Consider the following 23,358-nt stretch of genomic DNA (forward strand, 5'->3'; position numbering starts at 1 on the left):
CTCAATTTTATAATAGGAAGCAGATAGCAGCTATTGTAATTCTAATTCAACAAACATTCCACTGGGAAATGACTTAAACTGGATAAAGACAAACAACTTGCCATGTCTTTAGGTAACAAATGATGCTGAGGCTGGATGTACAGTAAAAGCAAAGGGGCATTATTGGTCTCCCAAAATGAAATGGAAGGGTGAATCTATTTACAGAATTCCAAGCCCTGAACAGTTTCCTTAGCAAATGTTAAAGCTACAAAATTCTGCACCAAAATGAAGTTAAAATATTCTGCGTATCTGCAAAATAATGTGGATACTATGTGTAGACATTTTAATGTTTCTGTGTCCATACACAATATGTGAAACACTGTTAAACTCAATTTTTTGTTTTTTTTGGTATTGCTTGTAAATTAGAACCGTAAATTTCAATATAAACCCATAGTTTGTTATTAATCTTTTGCCAGTTTTTTCTCTTTGGAATGAAATATTTCTAACTCAAACAGGTAGTAAATCACTTAAAACAAATTTTGAACTCACAAGCTAAATTGTGAAACATTGTTCTGTCACAAGAGGAAGGGATCCTTATATCACAACTTCTTTCTGGAATATACTGGAGGAGTCCCATCTGTGAGGCATACCAGCTTCAGTCCTCAGATACAACTAATCACTTTTTACCTTCTTTCCTGTTTTAGCACACTTCCAGCAACAAAACAGGCAACATTTTGTGATGACAAATACAGCAGTTGCCACACAGGTCAGCAGGAACCCAGTTACATCCAAAGAGTGGTACTGGAACCAGTTGAGGTCGTAGGAGGCTGGCCGCAGGTGTTTGGGCTCCTCTGTGGCGCATGACAAACTTGATTCAGAAGACTGCTCCCTCTAGAGGTTTCCTTGGCTGGTCTTGGTGAATTCTTGATAATTTTATAGCATTCTTTTTATATCTAAAGGAGAAACAAAAAGACACCAACATTGAAAGGAAGTTAATTTGCTCAAACAATTCAAAACCATGAAAGGTTTTTGTCAAACAAATGATTTAAAATACATGCCTTAGAATTACAGAAGTAGTAGATTTTTATTTGGGTCTCAAGAAGGTTTGATTTCTAAATTGGAATTTGCTGATTGACAAATTGGTGATGATGGAAGATAGGTAGAAAAGTTAATCTTTTTTAGCGGAGGAAATGGTAGCAATTCTATATGCTATATGTTGAATGATAGAAAATGCTTATTTAGGATAATGCCCTTGAAATTTTAAAGAGGAATTGTGTCGTGGAGGGAGAAATGCTTCCTCACCAGTCTCTGGGCTTCTACTCTTCATAACTCTACTGTCTATTTTCAACCCAGTAGCCAGAATAATTTTTTTTTTGAAACACATCAGATTATGACACTCCTCTGCTCAAAATTTCTATCTGGCTTCTCATCACATTTAGAATAAAACCCAAATCTATTATTTGCCCTATACGAGTAGGACCTTAGATGGACAGACCCCTGGCAACCTCTTCTATCCTTTGTCCCATGCACATTCTGTGTAGTCACGTTAATCCTTAGCTATTCATTGAGCTGCCAAATGTTTTCTCACATATGCATCTTTGCACTTTCTATCCCCTTTGTCCCTCTCCTGGAGCAAGTCTTCCCTGCAACACCCCAGGGCTGCTTCTACCTCTTTTTGGAGGCCTTGGCCCAGTGTCACATCTCAGAAAGGCTTTTCCTGCCCACACTATGATAGCAACCCTAGGCATTTCTTTTATATCTGATTTTTTTCTTACTATTTGATTCCTAGAATTTCTAAGTACAATACATTTAGTAAAATATGCCTTCAATTTATGTATAAAATTCATAAGAAAAACACATATCCTAAGTGATCAGCTCAAAATTTAAAAATTAGCAAGAAAATTACCATGAAATGGACATACCAATATACCTATTGTACAGATATTGATAAAGAATTCCACAAGCTACATAGAAGCACCCATTCCCGGACCTTTCACTACTCTTTCCCAAATTAACTGTTATCCTGACTTTTAATACCATAAATTAGTTTTTCTTGTTTATGTAATAGAGTCAGTATAGTATATACTCATTTGTTTTGTCTTTTCTGTAGCAGTTGTTGGTTAATTACTATTTAGTATTTCATTGTATGAAAATACCACAAAATTATCTCTACATTTAATGATCAATGGATATTTTGACTATTAGTAATTTTTTAGCCATTACTACTAATGCTGTTATAAATGTTCTTCTATACATCTTTTGGATTACATATTTATGGCATTTTTGTAGCATTATACCTAGAAGTAGATTTGATGAGAAGGTGAATTTATGACTATGATTTCTTGGTTGACACTGAATTATTTAGAAATATATGCTTGCTTTTCAAATTTAGAGATTTTTTAGTTATCTTGTCTTACGATTCTAACAATCCTAGTCTGGCCAAAACAAGATACTCTTTATCATATGATATTTTCAAATACTGCATCTTGGTTTATGCTACAGTATATATGGCCAATTCCATTAGTAAATTCATATGCTCTTGAAATACATGTTTTCCCATTGTTTTATATTTGGGGAAGGGAGCAGTGAAAGGGTCCAAGAGGGTGCTCTATGTAGCTTGTGGAATATATTTATTATACATAGATAAACTAAGTTACATTTTAAACATGTCTTCAGAATTTTGGATACCTATTCATTATTGTGTCATTTTTTTCTATATCATTGAGAAATGTATTTTAAAATGTCCTGTCATGGTTATATATTTGTGCATTTTGCTTTTCCTTTTGTCTAATTTTACTTTGTTTATTTGGTGAATTTATTAGTAGGTGTTACTAATGAATATTTTTTATTTTATTGAAAGATTAACCTATTTATCATTCTGAAATATCTTTATTTTTAGTAGTGCTTCTTGTCTACGTGTTTGATATTAGTACAATACCTTTGTATGGTTACTGCTGAAATAGATCTGTTTCTATCCTTTATACTTACAATCTTCTTGTACAGATTTACTGTTTAGATTTACTGTAACTACTGACATTTTTACTTTTGCGTCTATTACCTTACCCTATGTTTTCTTTTCTATTTATCCAACCTCTTTTTTCTTATTCTTTCTTGTGTCCTTAAAAGTATTTTGTAAGTCAATTGTACTGTCGTTTTTTTGTGATAATTCATTTTTAAAGTCTCCCACAGTGTTTAATATTAATATAACATGTTAATATAATAGAACTATAATTATATTAGCATACTATAATTACATTGATATAATATTTAATGTAGTAAAATATGATATTTTAATATATAATAGTGCTGAGGGGTAGTAATAAATGCTCAACTGATGGTCGCAATGCTAGGCACTACAAATTCCACGTTATTTTCCTTTGCAATATGGAAAAACTTAATCATTAAAATTTTATCAAATTGAAACGTTTTCTGCTTGAACTGACACTGATAAGAGAGCAAGAAATCAACCAACTAGACTGGGAGAAAATATATTTGCAACTATAGATATTTGTTCTATAGTATATAAAGAGTCTCTACAATCCAATAACAAGAAGGACAACTAACCCAATACAAAAATTGGCAAAGCATTGAAATAGACATTTCTCCAAATAAGATAGATGAATGGCCAATACGCACAAGAATAGATGCTCAACCTTCTTTGCTATAAGGGAAATGCTAATCGAGACCACAAAGAGAGGCTATTTCATACCTGCTAGGATACCTGTAATAAAAAGACTGATGATAACAAATATTCACGATAATGTGGAGAATGGAACCCTCATACATAGCTGGTAGAAAGTGTAAATGGTGCAAACTCTTTGGACATCAGTTTAGCAGTTAATCATAAAGTTACCATAACCCAGAATCCACTTACAGATACTACCCCAAACGAATGAAAACATATATTCACACAAAAATATAATGCAGTATTCATTATAGCCAAATGTGGAAACACAAAATGCCCCTGAACTGATAGATGGATAAATAAAACATGCTATAATTTATATCATAAAATATTATTGAGCAGTACAAAGCTACAACAGAAAAGAAATTCAAAATATATCCTACATGAATTAAACCAATTATTATAAAAGATATATGTTGTATGATTCCATTTATATGAAATGTCCAGAAGGGCTAATCTATAGAGATAGAACGTTGATTAATGGTTCCTTGAGTATGTATGTGTGTATGGGGAGGAGTAATTGGAAGTGAATTCTAACACATATGACATTTCCATTTAGGGTGATTAAAATGTCCTTAATTTATATTATAGTGATGGTTTCATAGCTCTGTAAATCTACCATATGTATTTGAATTTTATACTTTAAACAAGTGTTATTTTGTGGTATTATATATGTTTATTATAAAATATGAATGATAAAATCAATTTTGAGCAAAAAGATAATTTCAGAAATTTTAGATAGTGAATTGATAATTTATAATATTCTTGTCCATCATTATTTTTTCTATGGTTCTATCATGTATTTTTTAAATGTGTTCTTTTTACAATTGCCTACATCACTTGGCAATTTTTGTGTAAAAAATTGTTGCGCTACTTGGTTACCTATTAAATCAATGGTATTAAAAGTCAACTTTGAAATAAATGTCTGATTAAAAATAAGAGATTTAATCAACAAACAACAAGTGCTGGCGCGGATGTGGAGAAAAGGGAACGCTTGTGCACTGTTGGTGGGATTGCAGACTGGTGCAGCCGCTATGGAAAACAGTATGGAGGTATCTCAAAATTCTGAAAATGGAACTACCTTATGATCCAGTAATTCCACTCCTAGGTATCTATCCGGAGAAATCCAGAACTTCAATTCAAAAATCTCTATGCACTCCTATGTATATTGCAGCACTATACACAATAGCTAAGACATGGAAACAACCAAAATGCCCATCGGTAGATGACTGGATTAAGAAACTGTGGTACATTTATACAATGGAGTATTATGCAGCCATAAAGAAGAAAGAAATCTTACCATTTGCAACAACATGGATGGATCTAGAGAACATTATGTTAAGTGAAATAAGTCAGACAGAGAAAGATAAGTACCATATGATCTCACTTATTTGCGGATTCTAAAGAAAAGAATAAGTGAATGAACTAATCAGAAACAGTTTGGGAGACAATGAGGAAAAACTGAGGGTTGCTAGATGGGCGGGAGGGGTGGGGGGTGGGGGGGGAGGGTGAGGGGATTGGAGGGCAGTCGGTGACCACAGGATGGCCACGGGGTTTGAAAATTAATCTGGAGAACGTAATTTGGTGGTTACCAGAGCGTAAGGGGGTTGGGGGTGGGGGATGAGGGTGAGGGGGATCAAATGTATGGTGATGGAAGGGGAGCTGACTCTGGGTGGTGAACACACAGTGTGATTTATGGATGATGTGATACAGAATTGCACAACTGAAATCTATGTAATTCTACTAACAATTGTCACCCCAATAAATTAAAAATAAAAAATAAAAATAGATTTAAGATGGGTTAAGTCATGTTAATAATTTTAAAATTAGCTTCTGAAAATGGGATGAAAGTCATATTCACTGTTGACGAGAACCTGTCCAAAAATTGTGATACAGAGGCTCAGTAATGACTGTCTTCAATGCATTGAGCAAATCTGTACTTGACATTGTGTTGAAGTCCAATCTGACAGCTGCTTCCTTGGCCTTCGTGTGAGCGATGTTATCAGGTTGATCCGCAAACAAAGGAATGCCCACCATGGGGATCCCGTGGTCCATCGCCTCAGATGCCATTGGTTCCACCATGAGTTACAAAGGCTTTGGTTTTTGGATGACCTAGGGTTGGGTGAATTTAAGCAAATTGTTAATTTTAAGTCTTAGAATAAAATGAGAGTTGGGCAGTAAAGGTTCTGAAAGAGAAAGTATATTTAGATAACAGATTATTATACACTTTAGACTGCATCACAGTGTCTTTCAGAACTCAAAGAGGCACCTAAGTCCGCTGGAGAGGCAGTGAAGGCTACGTAGAAGACTGGTGTGTTTCCTGTGACTTGAAAAATGAATATAAGTTGCCAGTGGACAAATATTCTGGAAAGAGAATATTCTGGATTTAAAAAAAAGTATAGGCAAAAAAGAAAAAGTAGGGGCATATTAGAATATATTCTGTTAATGAATAGTGAAGTCACTGAGTCTGATCATTTGTCTTTCAAGGCAGCATTCCTGTATGATACTTCAGCATTCCTAAAGTATGATGGTGATGACACAGCAATAAGAGAAAGGATAGGGTGTACGCTATGATAAAATGTGTTACCACTTCATGAAACAAACTGGATTTTTTTCTATAGAAAATAGAGGGTCACTAGAAATAAAAGAGATGTATTTTTGTGGCACCTGATACACCCTCAGACTGGGGAAAAGGACTGATGTAAAGAAAGAATTAAGAGAGTGACAATCCAGAAAGTGTTGAAATATTCTTTGTGACAGGTTACTACACATGAAATGAAGATACTTTGTTTCTGGCCATAAGGAATGTAACTATAAAAAATGCCAACTGTTATAACTTATCCTTTCCCCTAGGCCTGGGAACTATATGTAAGAACGTTTTTTTTTTTTGAGGTTTTCAATAAGAAATGTTCAGTAAATGTCTTGGTGAATTTTGTAGCATTGTGGTTGGACTGATTCTCATTTCAGTGTTTTCCAGAGTCTTACCAAAAAGGTCATTCTGTGGGATCCATTTATAGAGCCAAGTATTTGGTACTAAGGTATCTGGTGTTTTTTTTTTGCCATCAAATTTCCATATAACCTGTTAGGGTAAAGAAGGTAACTTATTCCAATAGTAACTACACATTTTAGTGTGTTAGATTCTAAATAGATTAAGAGACATCTAGTTAAACCCCTTACATATTACAGCTAAGGAAATGAGGACAAGAGATGTTAGATAATGAGAAGGAATAAAACACTGATACAGGAAGAATACTCATATTACATGTACTTATTTTTGTATTCAATTGGTATGAATGCAGTGATGTTTCACATTTAGGGGTTAGACAAATGAGATTGTCAATGATTATGTCAAGCATATAAAATATTTCAGGTAGTCATGTAATTTTAGTGCAAAAACAGTAGCAAATTAATAATTTTCACATATATTTTGTATTAACTATTTTACTAGCTCTCTTCTTCCAGATTTAATATTAACTTATTTATTTTTTATTTTTTCGGTTTTATTATAGTTTTGTTTTAAAGTTTAATGGGGTGACAATTGTTAGTAAAGTTACATAGATTTCAGGTGTACAATTCTGTATTACATCATCTATAAATCCTATTGTGTGTTCACCATCCAGAGTCAGTTTTCCTTCTATCACCATATATTTGATCCCCTTTACCCTCATCTACCACCACTCCCTTACCCTCTGGTAACCACTAAACTATTGTCTGTGTCTATGAGTTTTTGTTTCTCATTTGTTTGTTTGTTTTTGTTTTTGTTTTTTATATACCACATATCAGTGAAATCATGTGGTTCTCTGTTTTCTGTCTGACTTATTTCACTTAGCATTATAATCTCAAGATCCATCCATGTTGTCACAAACGGTCCTATGGCATCTGTTCTTACCGCCGAATGGTATTCCATTGTGTATATATACCACAACTTCTTTATCCATTCATCTATCGAAGGACATTTGGTTGTTTCCATGTCTTGGCCACCGTAAATAAAGCTGCAATGAACATTGGAGCACATGTGTCTTTATGTATAAATGTTTCCATATTTTTTGGGTAGATACCGAGGCGAGGGACTGCTGGGTCATATGGTAATTCTATCGTAATTTTTTGAGGAATCTCCACACTGCCTTTCATAGTGGCTGCACCAGTCTGCATTCCCACCAACAGTGTATGAGAGTTCCTTTTTCTCCCCAGTCTCTCCAACACTTGTTACTATTTGTCTTGTTGATGATAGCCATTCTAACTGGGGTGAGGTGATATCTCATTGTGGTTTTTATTTGTGTTTCTCTGATGATTAGTGATGTTGAGCATTTTTTTAGATGTCTTTGCCATTTGTATGTCCTCTTTGGAGAAATGTCTCTTCAGGTCCTCTGCCCATTTTTCAATTGAACCCAATTTTTTTGTTGAGTTGCATGAGTTCCTTCTATATTTTGGATATTAACCCCTTATCGAAGACACTGCTTGCAAAAATCTTCTCCCATTCAGATGATTGCCTCTTTATTTTGTCGTTGGTTTCTTTTGCTGTGCAGAAGCTTTTTAGTTTGATATAGACCCATTCATTTATTTTAGCTTTTACTTCCCTTGCCTTTGGAGTCAAATTCATAAAATGCTCTTTGAACCCAAGGTCGATAAGTTTAGTACCTATGTTTTCTTCTATGCAGTTTATTGTTTCAGGTCTTATGCTTAAGTATTTGATCCAGTTTGAATTCATTTTGGTACATGGTGACAGATAGCAGTCCAGTTTCATTCTTTTGCACATAGACTTCCAATTCTCCCAGCACCATTTACTGAAGAGGCTGTCTTTTCTCCATTGTATGTTTTTTGCTTCTTTGTCAAAAATTATCTGTCCATATTTATGTGGTTTTATTTCTGGGTTCTCAATTCTATTCCATTCGTCTACGTATCTGTTTTTCTGCCAACGCATGCTGTTTTGATTATTGTAGCCCTGTAGTACAAGCTAAAGTCAGGGAGTGTGATACCTCCAGCATTGTTCTTTTTTCTTAAGATTGCTTTGGCTATTCGGGGGTTTTTGTTTTTCCAAACAAATCTGATGATTTTTTGTGCTATTTCTTTAAAAAATGCCATTGGGATTTTGATGGGGACTGCATTAAATCTGTATATTGCTTTGGGTAATAAGGCCATTTTAACTATGTTGATTCTTCCTATCCATGGGCACGGAATGTCTTTCCATTTCTTTGTGTCCAGTTTCTTTTAAAAATGTGTTACAGTTTTCAGCATGTAGGTCTTTCACATCCTTGGTTAAGTTTATTCCTACGTATTGTATTCCTTTTGCTGCAATTGCAAAAGGAATTGATTTTTTGATTTCTTTTTCTGAGATTTCATTGTTAGTATATAGGAAATCAATGGATTTTTGCACGTTGATTTTGTAGCCGGCAACTTGACTGTATTCGTTGATTGTTTCTAATAGCTTTTTGGTGGAGTCTTTAGTGTTTTCTATATATAGCATCATGTCATCTGCAAAGAGTGACAGTTTAGCTTCTTCATTCCCAATTTGGATGCCTTTTATTTCTTTCTCTTGCCTGATTGCTCTGGCGAGGACTTCCAACACTATGTTGAAAAGCAGAGGTGATAGGGGACAGCCCTGTCGTGTTCCTGAACATAGAGCAAAGGGCTTCAGTTTTTCACCATTAATTATGAGATTAGCTGAGGGTTTATCATATATGGCCTTTATTATGTTAAGGTATTTTCTTCCTGTACCTATTTTATTGTGTTTTAATCATAAATGGATGTTGTATCTTGTCAAATGCTTTTTCTGCATCAATTGATATAATCATATGATTTTTGTCCTTTATTTGTTTATGCAATATATCACATTGATGGATTTGCATATGTTGAACCATCCTTGTGCCCCTGGGATAAAACCCACTTGGTTGTGATAAATAATCTTGTTAATGAATTGTTGCATTCAATTTTCTAGAATTTTGTTTAGGATTTTTGCATCTGTATTCATCAGAGATATTGGTCTGTAGTTTTCTTTTTTTGCGTTATCCTTACCAGGTTTTGGTGTCAGGGTAATGTTGGCCTCATAAAATGAGTTAGGGAGTACTGTCTCTTCTTCAATTTTTTGGAAGAGTTTGAGCAGGACTGGTATTAGATCCTCTTTGAAAGTTTGGTAGAATTCATTAGTGAAGCCATCTGGTCCCGGACTTTTGCTTTTGGGAAGGTTTAGATGACTTATTCAATTTCGTTACTGGTGATTGGTCTAGTTAGATTTTCCAGTTCTTCATGGTTCAGCCCAGTAAGGCTATATGTTTCTAAGAACTTGGGCTTTTCTTCTAAGTTATTGAATTTGGTGGCATATATTCCTTCATAGTATTCTTGGATGATCCTTTGTATTTCTGTGGCATCTGTGATAACTTCCCCTCTTTCATTTCTGATTTTATTAGTGTCTTTTCTCTTTTTATCTTAGTGAGTCTATCCAAGGGTTTTTAAATTTTGTTAATCTTTTCAAAGAACCAGCTCTTTGTCATATTAAATTTTTCTATAGTCTTTTTGTTCTCTATTTCATTTAGTTCTGCTCTGATTTTTATTATTTCCTTTCTTCTACTGACCTTGGGTTTCATTTGTTCTTCTTTTTCTAGTTCTTTAAGGTGTAATGTGAGGTTATTTATTTGGGATTTTTCTTGTTTCTTGAGATAGGCCTGTAATGATATAAATTTCCCTCTTAAAACTGCTTTTGCTGCATCCCAAAAATTTTTGTAGGATGTATTTTCATTCTCATTTGTTTCTATGTATCTTTTGATCTCTCATTTCTTTTTTGACCTGGTTGTTCTTTAAAATATGTTGTTTAGTCTCCATGTATTTGTGTTTTTTCCTGCTTCCTTTTTGCAGTTGATATCCAATTTGTGATCAGAGAATATGCTTGATCAGATTTCAGTCTTCTTAAATTTGCTAAGGCTAGTTTTATGTCCCAATATATGGTCTATCCTTGATAATGTTCCATGTACACTAGAATAGAATGTATAGTCTGATGTTTTAGGATGAAGTGCTCTATAATAATGTCAGTTATGTCCATTTCATCCAACGTGTCATTTAGGGCTGCTGTTTATTTATTTTCTGTTTGGATGATCTATCCATAGCTGTCTATTATGTATTTCAGTCCCCTAGTGTAATTGTGTTTTGGTCTATTTCTCCCTTTAGTTCTGTCAGTAGTTGCTTGGTATATTTTGGTGCTCCCTGATTGGGGGCATAAATATGATGACTGTCATGTCTTCTTGTTGTATAGTCCCCTTTACCATTATGAAATGTCCATCTTTGTCTCTTGTTACCTTTTTTACCCTGAAGTCTGTTTCATCTGATATCAGTATGGCTACACCTGATTTTCTCTGGGTACCATTTGCTTGGAGTGTCAATTTCCACCCTTTCACTTTGAATCTATGTTTGTCCTTGTAGCTGAGATGTGTCTCTTGGAGACAGCATATGGTTGGGTTTAGGTTTTATCCAATCTGCCTTTGGATTGGTGAGTTCAGTCCATTTACATGTAGAGTGATTATTGATATGTGAGGATTTCCTATCATCTTATCTTTAGTTTTCTGGTAAGACTGTGTCTCCATTGTTTCTTTGCTCTTTTGTTGTTGTCTATTATTTCTGTGTGGTGGTATTCTATGACTTTTCCCTCTCTTTCTTCTTTTATTACAGTATATATTTCAGTTCTAGATTTTTTTTTGAATGGTTACCATTAAGTTTATGTAAAAGAAAGTTTGATATTTAGAGTATTCCATTTTCTTCAGCATACTTACTTTCTCCGTGTATTTCTTTTTGTGTGATGAGGGAAGTGCTTTACTTATATCCACTAGTTCCGTAAGTTGTTTTATTAGAGTTTTACATCTTTTGATTTACAAAATCAATGCAATCAGCTGTTTGTGAAAAGTAATTCTGAATTTTAGCAATTTATTAATAATTTTTGCTTAATAAGTATGCTTAGCTTCTTTTAGTTTGCTAATTATTAATCTGCTTCTAAGAAAAATTTCAAGTGATAATTTTTACCTAAGTATAGTGTTATCACTGTGGCTAGGATTGAAAATTCTTAAAATGTACAAAAGAGCACATTGGCACTTCATAAAGAAAAGTATAGCTGTGAAAAAGATGAAATATGATGATGCTAAATTTTATTCACCCTAGTGTTAACACTTCATGATGTGCTAGGATGCACTGACAGTATTGATTAATATGGTTAATTAATCATGACTGGCCAAGCCATTTCCAGTCTCGGTACTAAAATTAGGTCCAGATTTTGGGATTCCCAAGCAATCGTCAAGCTGGATTCTAGCTTAGAAGTGGTTTACATCTATTTGCTGTGTGAGTGTTCATGTAACTTCAGGTTCTCAGCAAACTATCATGGGTGATACGGAGAAAGCTACATCTGTTAGGAAGTTAAAAAGTAGTTCACAAATACCCAGAGACTGCAAATATATATTAAAAATAATTTCCTACCATATTTCACGGAGAAGGGGGCATCTGAAACTGTCCCATATCAGGCTTGCTTCTGGTTGCTCTATTTTATATTTATTTCTCCTTGGCCCACATTTTATAAAGCACGTGGCCACCTTAAGGGACGGACCCACCTCCATCTTTTCTTTTATGTCTTCCAGCTTCAGACCTTAGCAGGTCCCAGCCAACTTTATCTTTAGATAAAGATTTTCTCTTTATCTAAATCATCATGTCTGGTTTAGGTACCTGGATGCAGCTTGGTAAGCCTTGGGCATCCTTTCTCTGAATAGCACCCTGAAAAATACAGGGCATAGGCCTATTCCAAAATTCAGGGGAAGTAAGAGAGGCCTAGATGACCTGGTCTAAAGGGCATGTTACCTTTCTGACTGTTATCAAGTCCTGTTTAATGTTACTGTGAAAATTTAACTCCTTTCTGAGAACTTCTGTAGTATCTATAGTGCATTCAGGAATCCTGCCAGGAAAAGGGACAAGTGATAGGACAGAATTTGGTGATATGTGTACCTAGCTAGAATACCATTATGATACCAAACTTGATGCTGTATCTCATAAATGCACTTCTTTGTCATCACAGTTTTAATGCCAAAGTTATCGTCAATCAAAAACACCCTTGAATCACTTTAGTGCCTGCCGTATGTATTTTGGTTTTAAACTGATATCTGAGATAAATTGAAGCTATTAGGGTATTTTTGTCTCACCTTTTGTGGAATCTGGGCAAGGGCTTATGCAATCACATTGGCCCTTTCTTCTGTCATGTTACTGACCATTGACCCCAGAGAAAATACCACAATACCATTTTCCTCAGAGCTCTGGGCAAACTCTTGAATTTCCTGTGGAGAAAGATTTGCTTCGTAAAAGAACAGCAGCACAGCAAACACTATTGAAAGGATGGCTACAAACAACTATCAAGAGAAAAGTAAGTATTATCAGGAATTAATGTAGTGCCTTTTTAAAAGTTGTAGTAAAATACACATAACCTAAAATTTGCCATCTTAAACTTTCCTAAGGGTTCAGTAATTTTAAATATATTCTTTTTGTTATACAACCAATCTGCAGAACTTTTCATTTTGCAAATTCGGAACTATACCCATTACAGAGTTTTTTCCCCATTTCCACTTTCATCAGTCTCTGGCAAATGACATTCTACTTTCTGTTTTCATGAATTTGACTAGATACGTCATATATCTAGAGTCATGCAGTATTTATCTTTTGTAAGTAATCCATTTCACTTAGCATAATGTCCTTAAGTTTCATCCATGTTGTAGCATATATTAGAATTTTCTCTTTTTAAGCTTGAGAATATTCCATTGTGTATAAATACCAAATTTTGTTTATTGATTCACCTGTTAATGGACACTTACATTGTTTCCACCTTTTGACTCTTGTGAATAGTGCTGCTGTGAAGGTGGATGTTCAAATGTCTCATCATGATCCTAATTTCCATTGTTATGGATATATAACTATCACTGGAATTGCTGGACTCAACGATAATTCTATATTTAACTTTTTGAGGAAACTCCATTTCTTTTTCATCAGTAGCTGTTTATAGCATACCTAATCTCCCATTTCCTTTGAGAGTGTACAAATGATCTGTTACATATTTTCCTTTATAATGTATATTTGTGAAATGTTTGTGTGTGTAAAAGCAAGAAATGAAATACAGTCTATACATAGTACTGAGGAGGAAATGCCCTTAGACAATATTATATCCAAACTTTTCATTTATAATTGTTATTAATTACTAACATAGATTCTTGGAAGGCAGCCAAACAGCAGGCTATTAACTCGCCTTTCTTTATTTTTATAGTTCTACTTAAATCACTTGTGTTTAATCTCAGCTGGTTTTTTAGAGAATTATATTTTTGTTTGTCTTTGTATTTTATTTCTCAGACTATAAACACTAAGAAAAAGTATATTATGACCTCATCTAAACCTGTATCAGTGTTTCTGAAACTCTCCCCCTAAATCAATCTTTAAAGGCTGGACGTGCAAGGCTGTCATTCATGAGTCTGGCTTTGCTGTTTGGAATTTCCATTAAATAGCCCTAAGATTCCTTTTTATAATTCAGAAATGCTATAATTGTATAGGACTTATTTGAGTGACCATATTTCTGTCTTGTTTACACATGACAGCTTTTGCCCTGAAATCATATTGCAAAATGGATGTCCTAGTAGAATGTGCTATGTGAAACTGGTTATGAGGGGCCTTATCATCACCCCAGGGAGCACCTGCCCCACAGTGGGAGAGGTACAGCTGGGCTTTCTGCAGTGGAGATCTGGTCACCCTCTTAAGTAGCTCAATTCAAATTCAATTCATAAGGTAGGTGCAAAAGTAATTGCGGTTTTGCAATTTTAATCTTTTAAACCGAAATTACTTTTGCACCAACGTAATATATTACTTTCTAGGTTAGAGTAATTCCTCATTGCTCAATGTACTCTTCTACCAAAAACACAAAGTAGACAAGCCAAAAGTTTCCTTTATATTTTATCAAAACTGCGTAGTCATCTTTTTTGTCCCCCGTCCTGCTTTAATCTATTATTTGTTATTTTCTCTCTGGAAAACAGTGACCTAGTCCTTCCAATTAAAAATATATTTTCTCATCCTCTCTCATCCTAATCGTTGTAAAGCTTCTTTTTCAAGTGTTTTTTGTTTTTTTTTTTATTTGTTTGTTTACAGAATAAAGAAAAGAGGAAAACTTTTTCAAACTTACACCTTGCAAACTCTGCACTGTCCAGATAATTCTTCAAAAGTATAATTCCACCCTGATGGCATTAGTTTCATATGAACATCACTGTAGTTTTCTGTGGTTAACACTGTGAATCCTCATAAGCTGTGGGACTCCAGTAACCTGTAGCAACATCATAGTTACCTGTGTTCAATGTTTTGTCTCATTACCTCTCTGCCAATGGCTTTCTTCAACTGTGCTGTGGAAAATGGTTCCCTATAGTACTATAGTAATACAGCCTCTCCTTATAGATTAAGTCATTGACATAGGCTGGTCATTCTCATTTTGTGACATCCTTAAAAAAATGAGACATGCTTATTGATAGAACATCTGGAAAAGTATGAAAAGAAGTCAAAAGTATCCAAGATTCACCCCTACTTCTCATTCAGGAGTATCCTCTATGTGAAATTTATATGCATGTTTACACATCTTGATTATTTTTATCTGTATAGTTTCATATGAGTATATTATAAAGTCAAAATCTATGCATTTTTAAGAATCTTGTTGCCCTTTGCCAAATTCTTCTTTTCAAAAAATTTTTATTAAAATATAGCTAACATATAATAATTGTATTAGTTTCAGGTATACCCCATAGTTATTCAACATTTATAGACCTAAAGAAGTGATTGCCATGATAAGTCCAGCAACCATCTGACACCGTACCACGCTATCACAATATTACTGACTGTGTAATGCTGTATATTACATCCCTATGACTTATTTCTGCTATACCTAGAAATTTGAACTTCTTATTCCCCTTCACCTTTTCCCTACCCCTTTTAAAATTTTTCAATTACAGTTAGCATTCAGTGTTATTTTATATTAATTTCAGCTGTACAGCATATTGTTTAGACATTTATATAATTGAAGAAGTGATCCTCTTGACTAGTCTAATACCCACCTTGCACTATATATAGTTATTACCATATTATTGACTATATTGCCTATACTTTACATCCCTATGACTATTTTGTAACTATAAGGTTGTACTTCTTCACTTCCCTTCCTCTTTTACACACACCCTGCCTTCAACCCCTCCCATCTATCACCCCAACAAATCTAGTACCCATCTGATACCATACATAGTTATTACAATATTATTGACTGTATTCCTTATGCTGTATCCTACATCCCCATGGTTACTAGGTAACAACCAATTTGTACTTCTTAATTTCCCCTTCCCCTTTCACTCATCCCCAACCCCCTCCCATCTGGCAACCATCAAAATGTCAAAATGTTCTCTATATCTATGAGTTTGTTTCTGTTTTGTTTGTTTGTTTTGTTCTTTAGAGTCCACATATAAGCGAAATCACGTTGCATCTGTCTCATCACTGTCTCACATACTTCACTCATCAGCACAGTTCTCTCCATGTCCATCCATGCCACTGCAGATGGCAAGAACCCATTCCCTTCCCTGGCTGAGCAATATTCCATTGTATATATGTATTCACTTCCTCTTTCCATTCTTCCATTGACAGACACTCAGGCTGCCTCATCTTGGCCATTGTAAACAATGCTGCAATGAACATATGGATGCACATGTCCCCTCGAAGTAGCGTTTCGGTTTCTTCAGATAAATACCCTTAAGTGAGATTCCTTGGTCCTTCTTTGTCTCTTGTTACAGCTTTGTTTTAAAGTCTATTTTGTCTGGTATTAGTATTGGTACCCCACCAGCTTTTTCCCCCCACCATTTTCATGAAATATCTTTTCCCATCCCTTTACACTCTGTCTGTGTGTGTCTTTCAATCTGAAGTGAGTCTCTTGTATGTAGCATATGTAAGGGTCTTCTTTCCGTGTCCATTCAGCCCTCTTAGGTATTTTGAGTGGAGCATTTAATTCATTTACATTGAAAGTAGTTGTTGATTATGTAGTAGATATGTATTTATTGCCATTTTTTAATTCATACTTTTGATTATTTTTTTTCCATCTTAAAGAAGTCCGTCTAACATTCCTTTTAATGCTGGTTTGGTGGTGATGAATTCCTTTAGCTTTTTCTTGTCTGGGAGGCTCTGTATCTGTTCTTCAATTCTAAACGATACCTTTTCTGGGTCTAGTAATCTTGGTTGTCGGTCTTTGCTTTTCATTACACTGAACATTTTGTGCCAATCCCTTCTGGCCTGCAAAGTTTCTATTGAGAAATAAGCTGACAACCTTATGGGAGCTCCCTTGTAAGTTACTAGTTGCCTTTCTCTTGCTGCTTTTAGGATTCATTCTTTGTCTTTAACCTTTGCCATTCTAATTGTAATGTGCCTTGTGGGCCTTTTTGGGTTCATCTTGATTGGGACTCTGCGCTTTCTGGGTTTGGATGTCAATTTTCTTCACCAGGTTAGGAAAAGTTTCAGTCATTAGTTCTTCAAATAGGTTCTCAATCCCTTGCTTTCTTTTCTCTCTTCTCTTTCTGGTACCCCTATGATGTGAATGTTGCTATGCTTCATGTTGTCCAGAGGTCTTGTTTTATATTCTTTTTTCTTTCTGCTCTTCCAATTAGGTGTTTTATGCTATCTTGTCTTCCAAATCATTGATTCGGTCTCCTCTGCTTTATCTAGTCTGATGGTGATTCCGTCTAGTGCATTCTTCATTTCAGTTACTGCATTTTTCACTTTTGACTGGTTCTTTTTATGGTTTTTATGGTTTCTGCGACATTTTTTTATGCTTACTTTCTTTTGTTGGAGTTCTCACTAAATTCCTTGAGCATCCTTATAGCTATTGTTTTGAACTCTGTTTCTGATAGATTGCTTGTCTCCATTTTGTGTAGTTCTTTTCTGGAGTTTTCTCCTGTTCTTTCATTTGGGATGTATTTCTTTGTTTTCTTCATTTTGGCTGCATTTTGTTTGTGTCTATGTATTAGGTAGATCTCCTATATCTCCCAGTCTTAGCCAGGTGGCCTTATGTAGTAGGTGCCCTGTGGGGCCCATTGGTACAGTCTTTCTGGTCACCTGCACTCGGTGCTCCAGGAGTGTCCCTTGTGTGTGCCCTCATTATAGTTGAGCTTTGATTGCTATTGGCACCTCAGTGGGTGTTACTGTCCCTCAGGATGGCTGGCTGGAGGATTTTGCTACGTCCACAGCTTACAGGCTGCTGTGCGGGGGCCTTACCCCAATGAATGGGATTTGCCCCAGTGGGCTCTGGTGCCTATTGAGACCACCCTTTGTATGTGCCACTTGTGGGGCTAATTGGGTAGTGCTCTGCTGTGATCTGAAGCTAACTTCCAAATATGTTGGTTCTGCAGCCTCTTGCGAGGGGCTCTGCTGCAGACCCAGGTCACCCGTAGCCTATGGCCAGCTAGGGGCAACCTAGTAAGAGCTACAAAACAATCCTTGGTTTTTCACTGCCTGCACTAACCCTGGAGGCATGTGGGAGAGGACATGCTGTGAGCTGAGGACGTCTGCCACCAGTGCCAGGCCTTGGGTTGCTTCACAAAATGCCAGAACACCCTGAGGCCTGTTGCCAACTGCCAGCTCCTTTAAGGTTCAGCCACCGATAAAGCCTCGTGTGGTATGCAAGTTGGGTGAGGCAGGGTCTCAGGGAATCACTATAGTGGGAAGAGTTGTGGTAACCAGGTTAATGTAAATTCTGGGTTGTTGCCAGTGGTGAGCCTGAAACTTCTCAGCAAAAGTCTGAGAACACACCGAGGCCAGTCACCACCTGCCTGGGTTCTTTAGGACTCTGATAGCTTTCCAAGAAGGAATGCAATATGGTCAGGGCTTGCTGCTCTTGGAGAAAGTGCCTCCTTCATTGAGGGAGTTGGGTGGGTTGGGGTCCCAGTGAGTCAGGAGAGTGGAGCTGTGGAACTCTTCAGGCCAATCAGGTTCAGATTGAACCATAAGCATAGGGAGATGGATCAACACAAGAAAAATTGCTCCCACCTGCCGGCTGCACAGGACCAGAACCCTTCACAAGTAAAAATGTTGACTGCCCGCCAGCCTTCAATTCAAAGCCATACAACTCAGTGTGTCCCCATATGTCTCCGACAGCCTCCACTGTCCCTCTGCTGGAGCACAAGGTGAGTGCCTGGGAATAAGAGAGTCTGTTGCACTGGACATGTAAGAGAACGCCTGGGTTTCCCTCTGCCTTCCGTCCTCCCCAAATGGTCGAAATCCCCACTGTTTCACAGCCAGAAGTTCTGGGGGCTCTCATCCTGGAACCGGTACTCTGGGTTGGGGAGGCTGGTGTGTGGCTGGGGTCTCTCGCTCCTCTGAGGTAACCTGCATGGATGAGATATCCCCTCTCCTGGTTCTCAGCCTCCACACAGAGTTTGGGGTTTGCATTTTCTGCATCTCCACCCTTCCTACCAGTCTTAATGTGGCTGCTTCTTTATATCCTTAGTCATAAAACTTCTGTTCAGCTAGACTTCTGAAGGTTCTCTACATTGAATGTTCTATAATTAGTTGTAATTTTAATTGTTCATGGAAGGAAGCAGACAGTGTTATATCTACTCTGCCATATTGGATCTCTCCTGTATTGTACATTTTCCCTGTCATCATTTTTGACAGGCAGCTATGATGATGAGAAATATTTTTTGCTGAGGAATCTTTACTGAGATTTTGTACAGGCTTGGTGTATATATGGCAGAGAATATCTGCTGAAATAAGCAAATCTCTTTTATGCTCTAGGTGTCAAACCCTGGAATCTTAAATTGAGGAATTGTTTTAAATGCTGTAGTGAAGGCAAGTGAACGTTGGGTTTGATTGCCAATATTATTGGGACACACATTCATATCATTGAGGAATGGTGTTCCCTTTAAGCTAGAATATTGGGTGGTGAGCCTAAATCCTTACAATTTTTTTTTCAGTATTTCAACATGCTCATCTGATCACCAAATTATGTATACATTTACTTTTAAGTACTTCACATGTTCTCATATGTTCTCTATGACTTTGATAGAAAGCAATCTTGATCTATTGGAAACCAGTTCTTATTAAATAAGGAATCATATCAAGATAGGATGACACATATTAGGTTACTAATAATATCCTTAGTTATATTAACAAAAATAACAATAGTGATAATAGTTATACTCTGTATCACTATGTGCCAGAGACATTTTAAATATTTATGAGTATTAGGTAATTTTTTTCTATTGAATAGAAATATGAGGTTGATATTATAATTATAAGAGTAGGTGTGGTCATATTTTTAATGTTTAGCTTTCCATCACGTGTTGCCTGAACTCACGCACAACCTCTATATGGTCTCCCTTCCACTCTTGCTCCTATGCAATTCAATCCAGTGACTGTAACTTGAGGGATTTTTTTAAAAAAGAAATCTCATCTCTCTCAATTTTCACTCCCTTTGCTCCTTTTCATTGGCTCCTGAATCCTTTTATTAGATGCTTCAAAATACTTATAATTACTATCTCTAACTTCTCCAGCATCATCTGCCTCTTTATTCAACCCCTTCCTGATATACTGAATTGAACTTTTGGGAACTGTCATTATTCTTCCTGCTTTATCTCTTGTGTCTTTCTCTCTCCCTATCCCTTCCTCCTATTACTGCACATATTCAGGTCTCAATTATCGATGATATGAAATACTTTGTATGATCACTGCTGGGTGTTCTCAAGTATTGTGGTTTTTCCTTACAATACTTTTCACACAATTTTTAATTACTTGCTATATTCCATCTTTTCCAGTAGAATGTTACATGTCTATGATGGATATTGTGTCTACATTGTTTTTCTGAATATCTAGCTTTCTAGTACTTATCTCTGGACTAGGCTAGTCACTTTAAGAATTTTTCTTTGAATGAATGGTTGACAGTTTCTTATGTGTTGAATAATTTAATTTACTTAATTAACTGACCCTATTCCTAAAGTCTACCAGATATAATACTTTATTGTCTAATGATAATGAAATTCAGATTCTTCTAATGGTATTGAAATATTTAAAATTTTAATTGTCAGTTCATTTTGCCCGGTTCCTCATATCTCTCACATTGTGATCAAACATTCTAAACAAAGAACACAGAACTCCTACTGAAAATGCAAAATAAAGCAAAACAAACAGTAGTAGGTTTTATCTCAGGTAGGCCGTTAGCAGGTTTGCAGTGGCGTCCTACAACAAATTCAAAATGTGGCAAGAGTGGGTGAGGAAATTCAAAATTTTAGTAGCTTCGAATGAGACACATTTCAGCTTTCCCCTTTTATTATTGTAGTGGGTTTAATTATTTATCTATTATTGTAGTAGGTTTTCCTGAAGGGAAAAGGAAACAAAAAGTAGAAAAATCAGAATATTGTAATGTGAAAATACCAGGTAATTTTCTAAAAGGATCTTGGAATAATGTAGACAAAGATGTTTAAAAGTGGCTTGGTTTGAAAATACATATAAATATATATGTGTGTGTGTTTATATACAAAGTATAATAAACTTTTATGTCTAATGTCACAACAGTATATTCAGCATCATAAAAATTATTAATCTATATTAAACATGTATTTGTTTACTGTGTAAAGCTTCAAAATTAACTAATGCAAATGTAAACAATGATTTCAACTCCTCAATCAATTAACCATTCACATGAAAGCACCTTTCCATAGAATACCCCGTCTAGAGTCTATAATTTAGCAAGCTCTTCCCTTGTTCCTAGATTTTCCAAGTAAACTGAGGTTTTTGAGAGTTTGGCTACTATCACACTTGGTTCATGTTAAGAACTTAATTAATATTTGTGTAGTAAATAAAAGTATGTGAAGAAAATAGCTGAAAAGCTTTCATAAAGTATGGAAAAACATCTGTCCACCCTTAATTTTGGCTCATTTCGTGTTTAATGGAGAGATACAGTTTTTTAAAAAAATATCAGCTGATAACTTGATTGTCCGCCCTTCAACAAGATTTTAGGTGTTTAAAACAGGTGATTTGTAAGTACTTAGTGAAGGACTGTAATTAATCAGTTTCCTAAGTCTGAAATAGAGCCACTTTATCTCTCAATTGTGAAAGATCCTTCAGGTAATATGGCAAAATAATTTCAATGAAAATAAGCTATACAAGAGGAAACAATTTTCTTAAAGTTCCATGGGAATCGTGCTAGGAAAAAAAATCGTAACTACTATATATCTGCTTTGATCCAAGATAGTTAGTGAAATTTCTAATGCCTTTATTGAAGATGGATATGTATATGTATGTAGGATGAATGTAGGATGTATGTATGTAGGATGAATATGCTCTGCCTATTCATGTCAGGCAGTGAAACTATTCTGTACAATACTATAATAGTAGTGTTATAGTATTATACATGACATTATAAATTTGTCCAAAATCATGGACTGTATATCAAGAGTGAACCTTTATGTGAACTGTGGACTTTGGATGGTGATGATATGTCAATATATTTTCATTAATTGTAACAAATGTAATTCCCTGGTAAGAGTGTTGATAATAGAAGGCACATGTGGTGGGACAGGGCGTATATGGTAAATCTCTACTTAATATTGCTATAGACCCAAAACTCCTCTGTAAAATAAAGACTATTACAAACAAACAAGAATGGGTATGTGATTGCTTAAATCTGTGGTCTCCAACTTCCTGGAATGTCCTATATTAGTAATTGACAACAGGGTTCAAAATGACCTTATAATTTAAGCATTCTATAATAATTGTGAGATTGAAAGATCACTTTATAATTTTATTTTATCATTTCCCTTATAAAAGACAAATTCCTCTAACTTACTATTTGTACAAACACCTCCCAAGGTACTACAAAAGTTAGGACTTCATGCTACCAACTGAAAACATGACTTATCTAGTACTTCGCTGTAAAACTGATCCCACTTCTTATGAAATGTTTGGAACAAGAAGTCAAAGTAAAGCATATATGTCATATTTAGTACCCTCTCCATGAATGTTATTGGATCACTTAATCCTGACAAAACAATAGGTACGTAGGATGGAGGGGTTAGAAGTCCTCCACTATACTTTTCAATTGTGTTGCCTGGAAAGAAGCAGAGACTGTACACTAAAGGTATTTTAAATAGCTCAGCCAGGAGCTCACCACAGGGTAGCACAGCATCTGCGAAAATGACATCAAACCTTGATTCTTGTAGTTTTGTCATAAGTTTCTTGTTAAAAATGACAAATTCACAGAGCATTTCAGCATAGTTAGAAAATTCTGCAAAGATTTCTTGCATTAGTGAAAAATATGTCCATAATGTATCTTTTGACTTATACATATCCACTTAGAGATCAGCTGTGTGAACAAAACCTCCAAATCATCTTTTGTTAAAGATGTAGGGTAAACCTCAAATTTAATAGCAGATGGTTTGTTGGGATCAATAAGAATGGAAGCTGAAGATGCCAGAACAATCACTTCATGGCCTCTTTGGACAAGTTCATCCAGGATTGTCTTCATATTGAGCCAATGGCTGTATTCTGTGGGCCACACCAGCACCTTTCCACAACTCCCTGGACTAAAGTAACAACTCAGCTGTAGCAGCAGCAGAACTGGAATCCACTTCATAGACATTCTGGTGGAATGTAATGGTTCTTTTCAAATCACTGTTCGTTGCTGTCAT

The 23,358-nt window shown here is 35.5% G+C and overlaps 1 pseudogene; it reads right to left on the reverse strand.

The window, feature by feature from the left end:
* Positions 1-651: 651 nt before the first annotated feature.
* On the reverse strand, positions 652-23,325 carry LOC117022309 (UDP-glucuronosyltransferase 2B4-like; annotated as a pseudogene).
* Between the last annotated feature and the right edge of the window lie 33 nt (positions 23,326-23,358).

The sequence above is a fragment of the Rhinolophus ferrumequinum genome, chromosome 5, assembly GCF_004115265.2.
Source record: "Rhinolophus ferrumequinum isolate MPI-CBG mRhiFer1 chromosome 5, mRhiFer1_v1.p, whole genome shotgun sequence".
Lineage (NCBI taxonomy): Eukaryota > Metazoa > Chordata > Mammalia > Chiroptera > Rhinolophidae > Rhinolophus > Rhinolophus ferrumequinum.